The sequence below is a fragment of the Bos taurus genome, chromosome 16 (genome assembly GCF_002263795.3).
Source record: "Bos taurus isolate L1 Dominette 01449 registration number 42190680 breed Hereford chromosome 16, ARS-UCD2.0, whole genome shotgun sequence".
NCBI classification, from domain to species: Eukaryota; Metazoa; Chordata; class Mammalia; order Artiodactyla; family Bovidae; genus Bos; species Bos taurus.
The window spans coordinates 55,381,015-55,391,330 of record NC_037343.1 but is presented as its reverse complement, the minus strand read 5'-3'; positions in this window follow the sequence as shown (position 1 = coordinate 55,391,330).

Here is a 10,316-nt window from a genome sequence, read left to right as displayed (position 1 = left end):
GGACAAAGTAATGTCTCTGCTTTTCAATATGCTGTTGGTTAGTTATAACTTTCTTTCCAAGAAGTGTCTTTTAATTTCATGGCTGCAATCACCATCCGCAGTGATTTTGGAGCCCAGAAAAATAAAGTCAGGCACTATTTCCACTGTTTCCCCATCTATTTGCCATGAAGTGATGGGACCGGATGCCAATATTTTCTGAATATTCAGCTTAAAGCCAACTTTTCACTCTCCTCTTTCGCTTTCATCAAGAGACTCTTTAGTTCTTCACTTTCTGCCATAAGGGTGGTGTCACCTGCATATCTGAGGTTATTGATTATAACACAGTAAACTATATAATTGGGCTTCCCAGTTGGCGCTAGTGGTAAAGAACCCATCTGCTGATGCAGGAGTTGTAACAGATATGGGTTCAATCCCTGGGTCAGGAAAATCCCCTTTAAGAGGGCATGGCAACCCACTCCAGTATTCTTGCCTAGAGAATCCCATGGACAGAGGAGCCTGGTGGGCTATGGTCCACAGGGTCAAAAAGAGTTGAACACCACTGAAGTGACTTAGCAAACAAAACAAGCTATATAATTACAAACTTTCTTATGAAGAAAAAATAGAGGGTATTATGAGAGAGGCCCTCAGTTTAGACTGAGAAGTCAGGGTAGGCCATTCTGAACAAGAAACATTAGAGACTAAAAGATAAATAAGAATTAGCCAGGTGAAGAGGGAAGGGAAGAACTTCCAGGCAGAAGGGAGAGCATGTATGAAGTCCCTGAGACAAGAGGGAGCGTGTCATGTTTTGAAGATGAAATCAAGCAGAGAACTTGTAGTAGAGATCTAAGGGGGAGAGAGTGAGACACAAGCTGGAGAAATACACTGGGGCCAGATCATACATGGTCTTCTATGCTCTATTAGTCAGCTCTGGCTGCTACAAAAGACTGGGTGGCCTAAGCAACAGAAATTTATTGTCTCACAGTTATTCAGGGTGAAAGTCCAAGATCAAGGTGCTAGCTAGCATGGGCAGGATCTGGTGTGAGTTCTTCTACTGGCTTGCAGACAGTGGCCTTCTGGCTGTGGCCTCATGTGGTGGGGAGAGAGCTCTGGTAGCCTTTCCTCTTTTTATAAAGAGCTTTGGTGCAATCAGACCAGGTGTGTGTTAGTCACTCAGTCATGCCTGACTCTTTGCAATGCCATGGGGTATAGCCCACCAGGCTCCTCCATCCATTGGATTTTCCAGGCAAGAATACTTGCCATTTTCTTCTCCAGGGGATCCTCCTACCCAGGGATTGAACTCAAGTCTCCTGCATTGCAGGCAAACTCTTTACTATGTGAGCTGCCAGGGAAGCCCTATCAGATCAAGGCTCCACCCTTCATCTCAATTACCTCCTTAAAGATGCTACTACCAATACAATCCATGGGAGGTTAGAGCTTCAACATATGAATTTGGGGAGGGGACACAATTCAGCCTGTAGCATATGCCATGGATTTCAAATTCATTTTAAGTGTGATAAGAAGCCATTGAAGAGTTTCATGCCAGGAAGTCACATGATCAGTTTATGTCTTGAAAGAATTGGTGTGATTCTTCAAAGACAGAAGAGGAGAGACCAGTTACGAGACTAAATAGCCAAGATACAATAAGGCAGCTGGAGCCTCTTTGGTGTCAGTGATGAGCAGAGAGAATTCAATGCATTCTAGGACAAATTTAGGAATAAGCATTGTCACCATTTAGTGATTATCTTGATGTAAGCAAGACCTGAGTGTCTAGATTTATGGCATGGCCATGACTGGATGGTGGCATAATTTACTGAGGTTCACTTCAGTTCAGTTGCTCAGTCTTGTCCAACTCTTGTGACCCCATGGACTGCAGCATGCCAGGCTTTCCTGTTCATCACCAACTCCTGGAGCTTACTCAAACTCATGTCCATCATGTTGGGGACGCTATCCAACCATCTCACCCTCTGTTGTCCCCTTCTCCTCCTGCCTTCAACCTTTCCCAGCATCAGGGTCTTTTCCAACAAGTTGGTTCTTCTCATAAGGTGGCCAAAGGATTGGAGTTTCAGCTTCAGCATCACTGCTTCCAATGAACATTCAGGACTGATTTCCTTTAGGAAGGACTGATTGGATCTCTTTGCAGTCCAAGGGACTCTCAATTCTCCAACACCACAGTTCAAAAGCATTAATTCTTTGGCACTCAGCTTTCTTTATTGTCCAACTCTCACATCCATACATGACTACTGGAAAAACCATAGCTTTGACTAGATGGACCTTTGTTGGCAAAGTAACGTCTCTGCTTTTGAATATGCTGCCTAGGTTGGTCATAACTTTCCTTCCAAGGAGTAAGTGTCTTTTAGTTTCATGGCTGCAATCACCATCTTCAGGGATTCTGGAGCCCCCAAAAACAAAGTCTGTCACTGTTTCCAATGTTTCTGCATCTATTTGCCATGAAGTGATGGAACTGGATGCCATGATCTTAGTTTTCTGAATGTTGAGTTTTAAGCCAGCTTTTTCACTCTTCTCTTTCACTTTCATCAAGAGGCTCTTTAGTTCTTCTTTGCTTTCTGCCATAAGGGTGGTGTCATCAGCATATCTGAGGTTACTGATATTTCTCCTGGCAATACTGATTCCATCTTGTGCTTCATCCAGCCTGGCATTTCGCATGATGAACCCTGCATATAAGTTAAATAAGCAGGGTGACAACATACAGCCTTGATATACTCCTTTCCCGATTTGGAACCAGTCTGTTGTTCCATGTCCAGTTCTAACTGTTGCTTCTTGACCTGCATACAGATGTCTCAGGAGGCATGTCAGGTGGTCTGGTATTCCCATCTCTTGAAGATTTTCCACAGTTTGTTGTGATCCACACAGTCAAAGGCTTTGGCATAGTCAATAAAGCAGAAGTAGATATTTTTCTGGAACTCTTGCTTTTTTGATGATCCAATGGAGATTGGCAATTTCATCTCTGGCTCCTCTGTTTTTTCGAAATCCAGCTTGAACATCTGGAAGCTCATGGTTCACGTACTATTGAAGCTTGGCTTGGAGAATTAAATGTGCATTAATTTTTTGAAACACCATCCTTGTAGAGAAGGGGGACAAAAAGAAGCAAATGTAGAAAAATATGGGAAACTATTGAAAATATGTCCATTTCCCCAGTACCCCTCTACTGCTCCATCCTGCAACACAAAATTACTGCAGCTCACGTTTTCATCAAAATTCCGCTATAACTTAAAAATCAATATGGCTGGAGGTCTCCTGGTCCCTACATGGGAGTGTAGTTTTTATAGATATTAAACAAAAATCTCTAAATTAAATTTGTCTTTATATATTCTTTTAAAATATAGAAGCCATGGGCCCCAGGCAGCCGCCCTCCTAGGCCTCCAGTGTCGGTAATCTGACAGTCTACTTTTGGTTCAAGTTTTAACAAAAATAAAACTCTAGTTCCATGGTTAATTGCACTTTGTAATTTAGAGGAGCATTCTTCAATATAAATGTCCAACAACCCAGAGCAGCTTAAACTATGGGGTTTAAGCATTCTTTGGCATTGCCTTTCTTTGGGATTGTAGTGAAAACTGAACTTTTCCAGTCCTGTGGCCACTATGAAACTATGAGCCAGGCAGGTGGAGAGTTCTGACAAAATATGGTTCACTGGAGAAGAGAATGGCACAGCACTTCAGTATTCTTGCCTTGAGAACCCCATGAACAGTATGAAAAGGCAAAAAATAGGACACTGAAAGATGAACTCCCCAGGTCAGTAGGTGCCCAATATGCTACTGGAGATCAGTGGAGAAATAACTCCAGAAAGAATGAAGAGATGGAGCCAAAGCCAAAACAACACCCAGTTGTGGATGTGACTGGTGAGGGAAGTAAAGTTCAATGCTGTAAAGAGCAATATTGCACAGGAACCTGGAATGTTACATCCACGAATCAAGGCAAACTAGAAGTGGTCAAACAGGAGATGGCAAGAGTGAACATCGACATTTTAGGAATCATTGAACTAAAATGGTATGACCTAAATCAAATCCCTTACATTTATACAGTGGAAGTGAGAAATAGATTCAAGGGATTAGATCTGATAGAGTGCCTGAAGAAGGAAATGGCAACCCATTCCAGTGGACAACCTATGGACAGAGGTTTGTGACATTGAACAGAAGGTAGGGATCAAGACTATCCCCAAGAAAAAGAAATGCAAAAAGGCAAAATGGTTGTCTGAGGAGGTCTTATAAATAGCTATGAAAAGAAGAGAAGTGAAACATGAAGGAGAAAAGTAAAGATACACCCATTTGAATGCAGAGTTCCAAAAAATAACAAGGAGAGATAAGAAAGCCTTCCTCAGTGATCAATGCAAAGAAATAGAGGAAAACAATAGGATTGGAAAGACTAGAGATCTCTTCAAGGAAATTAGAGATACCAAGGGAACATTTCATGCAAAGATGGGCACAATAAAGGACAGAAATGGTATGGATCTAACAGAAGCAGAAGATAATTAAGAAAAGGTGGCAAGAATACACAGAACTATACAAAAAAGATCTTCATGACCCAGATAATCATGATGGTGTGATTACTCACCTAGAGCCAGACATCCTGGATTGCAAAGTCAAGTGGACCTTAGGAAACATCACTACAAACAAAGCTAATGGAGGTGATGGAATTCCAGTTGAGCTATTTCAAATCCTAAAAGATGATGCTGTGAAAGTGCAGCACTCAATTTACTGAGGTGAGAAACACTAAAAGTGCAGGTTTAGATCAAGAAGAAGATAAATGTAAGTCTATTTTGAAATGCTGAATTTGAGATGTCTACAGAGAAGGCAATGGCACCCTACTCCAGTACTCTTGCCTGGAAAATCCCATGGATGGAGGAGCCTGGTAGGCTGCAGTCCATGGGGTCACTAAGAGTCCGACACGACTGAGTGACTTCACTTTCACTTTTCAGTTTCATGCATTGGAGAGGAAAAAGGCAACCCACTCCAATGTTCTTGCCTGGAGAATCCCAGGGATGGGGGAGCCTGGTGGGCTGCCATCTATGGGGTCACACAGAGTCGGACACGAGTAAAGCGACTTAGCAGCAGCAGCAACCAGACATCTAAGTGAGGTGTCAGGTAAGAAATATATGGATCAGAAGCTCAGCAGATAGATCTAGGATAATGATACAAGGATGAGGGCATCATCAGTTGGTATTTAAGTCACAGGAGTAGGTAAGATTAAACAGGAAGAGAGAACAGAATAAAGAAAAAAGGGGGGCCTAAAACTAAGCTTTGAAGAACATAATTTCCTCATCATCACTTCATGATGAAAAACTTTAAACATAAAGAGTTACACTGTGAGCATCCATATACCCACCACCAACATTCTATAACTGGCTTTTCACTATATTTGTTTTTTCCCATTTCTATTTATTTGTCTAGTCTTCTATCCATCTAACAAGGTATTTTATTTTTGATGCATTTCAAAGTAAGCTGCAGATATTAGTACATTTCACCCCTAAAAGCATGCACATCAACCAGAGTTCAATATTTATCTATCAGTTCAGTTCAGTTCAGTTCAGTCGCTCAGTCATGTCCGACTCTTTGTGACCCCATGAATTGCAGCACTGACTTTTTCCACTCCTGTGGCCACTGCTGAGTTTTCCAGATTTGCTGGCATATTGAGTGCAGCACTCTACAGTATCATCTTCCAGGAGTTGAAATAGCTCAACTGGAATTCCATCACCTCCACTAGCTTTGTTTGTAGTGATGCTTTCTAAGGTCCACTTGACTTCACATTCCAGGATGTCTGGCTCTTAGGTGAGTGATCACATCATCGTGATTATCTTGGTCGTGAAGATCTTTTTTGTACAGTTCTTCTGTGTATTCTTGCCACCTATTCTTAATATCTTCTGTTTCTGTTAAGTCCATACCATTTCTGTCCTTTATTGAGCCTATCTTTGCATGAAATGTTCCCTTGGTAGCTCTGATTTTCTTGACGAGATCTCTAGTCTTTCCCATTCTGTTGTTTTCCTCTATTTCTTTGCACTGATCGCTGAGGAAGGCTTTCTTGTCTCTCCTTGCTATATTCTGGAACTCTATATTCAGATGCTTATATCTTTCCTTTTCTCCTTTGCTTTTTGCTTCTCTTCTTTTCACAGCTATTAGTAAGGCCTGCCCAGACAGCCATTTTGCTTTTTTGCATTTTTTTTTTCCGTGGGGATGGTCTTGATCCTTTTCTCCTGTACAATGTCACGAATGTCCATAATTTATCAGGCACTCGATCTATCAGATCTAGTCCCTTAAATCTATTTCTCACTTCCAATGTATAATCATAAGGGATTTGATTTAGGTCATACCTGAATGGTCTAGTGGTTTTCCCTACTTTCTTCAATTTAAGTCTGAATTTGGCAATAAGGAGTTCATGATCTGAGCCACCATTAGCTCCCGGTCTTGTTTTTGCTGACTGTATAGAGCTCCTCCAACTTTGGCTGCAAAGAATATAATCAGTCTGATTTCAGTATTGACTATCTGGTGATGTCCATGTGTAGAGTCTTCTCTTGCGTTGTTGGAAGAGGGTGTTTGCTATGACCAGTGTGTTCTCTTGGCAAAACTCTATTAGCCTTGCCCTGCTTCATTCCGTATTCCAAGGCCAAATTTGCCTGTTACTTCAGGTGTTTCTTGACTTCTTACTTTTGCATTCCAATCCCCTATAGAGAAAAGGACATCTTTTTGGGGTGTTAGTTTTAAAAGGTCTTGTCGGTCTTCATAGAACCATTCAACTTCAGCTTCTTCAGAGTTACTGGTTGGGGCATAGACTTGGATTACTGTGATATTGAATGGTTTGCCTTGGAAACGAACAGAGATCATTCTGTCATTTTTGAGATTGCATCCAAGTACTGCATTTTGGACTCTTTTGTTGACCATAATGGCTACTCCATTTCTTGTAAGGGATTCCTGCCCACAGTAGTAGATATAATGGTCATCTGAGTTAAATTCACCCATTCCAGTCCATTTCAGTTCGCTGATTCCTAGAATGTTGATGTTCACTCTTGCCATCTCCTGTTTGACCACTTCCAATTTGCCTTGATTCATGGACCTGACATTCCAGGTTCCTATGCAATATTGCTCTTTACAGCATTGGACCTTGCTTCTATTGCCAGTCACATCCACAGCTGGGTATTCTTTTTGCTTTGTCTCCATCCCTTCATTCTTTCTGGAGTTATTTCTCCACTGATCTCCAGTAGCATATTGGGTACCTACCAACCTGGGGAGTTCCTCTTTCAGTATCCTATTGTTTGCCTTTTCATACTGTTCATGGGGTTCTCAAGGCAAGAATACTGAAGTGGTTTGCCATTCCCTTCTCCAATGGACCACATTTTGTCAGACCTCTCCACCATGACCCGCCTGTCTTGGGTGGCCCCACATGGCATGGCTTAGTTTCATTGAGTTAGACAAGGCTGTGGTCCCTGTGATTAGATTGACTAGTTTTCTGTGATTATGGTTTCAGTGTGTCTGCCCTCTGATGCCCTCTCACAACATCTACCATCTTACTTGGGTTTCTCTTACCTTGGACGTGGGGTATCTCTTCACGGCTGCTCCAGCAAAGCACAGCCACTGCTCCTTACCTTGGACAAGGGGTATCTCCTCACTGCTGCCTCTCCTGACCTTGAACGTGGAGTAGCTCCTCTCGGCCCTCCTGCACCCGCGCAGCCACTGATCCTTGGACGTAGGGTAGCTCCTCTCGGCCGCTGCCCCTGACCTTGGGCGAGGGGTAACTCCTCTCGGCCTATGGGACTTTTTAAATTGAAATTTATATATAATGAAAATGTTCCATTTGATGAATTTTAACAAATGTATAATTGCCTGTTTAATGCAAATTCCTATCAATATATACACATCATGACGACCCCAGAAAATTCCCTCAAGTCCCTTTCAGTCAGTCTCTACTCCCTCTCCCACAGCTGCTGCTACTGCTGCTGCTGCTGCTGTTAAGTTGCTTCAGTCGTGTCTGACTCTGTGCAACCCCATAGACAGCAGCCCACCAGGCTCCCCTGTCCCTGGGATTCTCCAGGCAAGAACACTGGAGTGGGTTGCCTTTTTCTTCTCCAATGCATGAAAGTGAAAAGTGAAAGGGAAGTCTCTCAGTCCTGTCCGACTCTTCGAGACCCCACGGACTGCAGCTCACCAGGCTCCTCCGTCCATGGGACTTTCCAGACAAGAGTACTGGAGTGGGTTGCCATTGCCTTCTCCCACAGAGGCAACCATATTTTTGATATTTTTCCACCAAAGATTGCCTGTTCCAGAGTTTCATATAAATGAAATTATATAGTATATAGTGGTACGGATGTGAGAGTTGGACTGTGAAGAAAGCTGAGTGCCGAAGAATTGATGCTTTTGAACTGTGGTGTTGGAGAAGACTCTTGAGAGTCCATTGGACTGCAAGGAGATCCAACCAGTCCATTCTGAAGGAGATCAGCCCTGGGATTTCTTTGGAAGGAATGATGCTAAAGCTGAAATTCCAGTACTTTGGCCACCTCATGCGAAGAGTTGACTCACTGGAAAAGACTCTGATGCTGGGAGGGATTGGGGGCAAAAGGAGAAGGGGACGACAGAGGATGAGATAGCTGGATGGCATCACTGACTCGATGGATGTGAGTCTGAGTGAACTCCGGGAGTTGGTGGTGGACATCGAGGCCTGGCGTGCTGAGATTCATGGGCTGGCAAAGAGTTGGACACAACTGAGTGACTGAACTGAACTGAACTCTTTCTTATATGTAAGGCTTCTTTTATTCAGCAAGATGTTTTTGAGACTCATTCATGTCATTGCAAGTATAATTAGCTTGTTCCTTTTTCTTGATGAGTATTACTATATTGTATGGGAAAATCCCATGGATGGAGGAGCCTGGTGAGCTGCAGTCCATAGGGTCACTACGAGTCGGACGCAACCGAGCGACTTCACTTTCACTTTTCACTTTCTCGCAATGGAGAAGGAAATGGCAACCCACTCCAGTGTTCTTGCCTGGAGAATCCCAGGGACGGCAGAGCCTGGTGGGCTGCTGTCTATGGGGTCGCACAGAGTCGGACACGACTGAAGCGACTTAGCAGCAGCAGCAGCAGCAGCAGCATGGTGACACCATTGTTTAGATTTTCTTCTATTGATGGACACTAAAATGCTGTTTCTCATGTGAGGTCATCATAAGTGAAGCTGCTACGAACATTTATATGTAAATCTTTGTGGAGATATGTTTTCATTTCTCGAGTAAATATCTATAAGTGGAATTGCTGATAAGGTCAGAAAGTTGATAGATGGTTTGTTTTGTTTGGGGTTTATGTGTGAGTATGTGACAGAATATTTTACACGTTAGCATCATAGCAAGACAATCCATCCCAGGCATCATCCTGATCTGAACCCCCATCCACAATGTTTACACAAATACTCTTTCATGATCATTTGTGTTAAATACATATAAATACAAAAAACCCATTCTGCATATCAATCTCACCTGAGAAGCAAAATGATGTTTATAGGCATATATAAGAAAGTGAAAATGAAGTCGCTCAGTCGTGTCTGACTCTTTGCAACCCCATGGATGGTAGCCCACCAGGTTCCTCCATCCATGGAGTTTTCCAGGCAAGAGTACTGGAATGGGTTGCCATTTCCTTCTCCAGGGATAGGCATATATAACAGGTTATCAAATATTTGCTGTGATTCCTTGTGATAAAGTCAATGCAAATTAATTTTGTTCTGTGACTTTTATATCATCATTTGAGAACATCTGATGCTCAGTTAGATGTTGCAGAAACAAAGTTACAAATCTCTGCAGAAAAGATCCACAAATTAACACTTCAATTATGAGAGTGGAAATACCTTTGCACAAAATTTTTAAAATAATTCTTTTTCCATGTAATTTTAGCAAAGAAGGTTTTGCCCCAGATGAAATGCTTGATTAGAAAGAATGCCTGTTAGCAAAAGGAATTTGAGAAAAAATAAAAAGCACTTTGCATTTTTCATAATTTTTAGCTAAGAGATATTTACATGGAGACTTTTCCCTTGAGAAATCTGTGCAATATTAGTTTTTAATGTAGACACTAAACATTCTTGGCAGAATAAGGAAAACAATCACATCAAAAGCTTGAGAGGACTGCTTATTATTTGAGTATATCAATGAACTGAGTAACAGAAGGAAACATATAATTTAGGATATCTCCACTTCAGTTTAAGTGAAATGGATACAGATGTTAAGTTTTGAGATTGTTTGACTAGGATCATGAAATCAGGGCCCAAAGGAAGAAAAAACATGGTAATTCCTTTAAAGTGAGTAAATGTCAACTATATGAAAAATGGGAAAACGGCTTATTTCTGTGGACCCT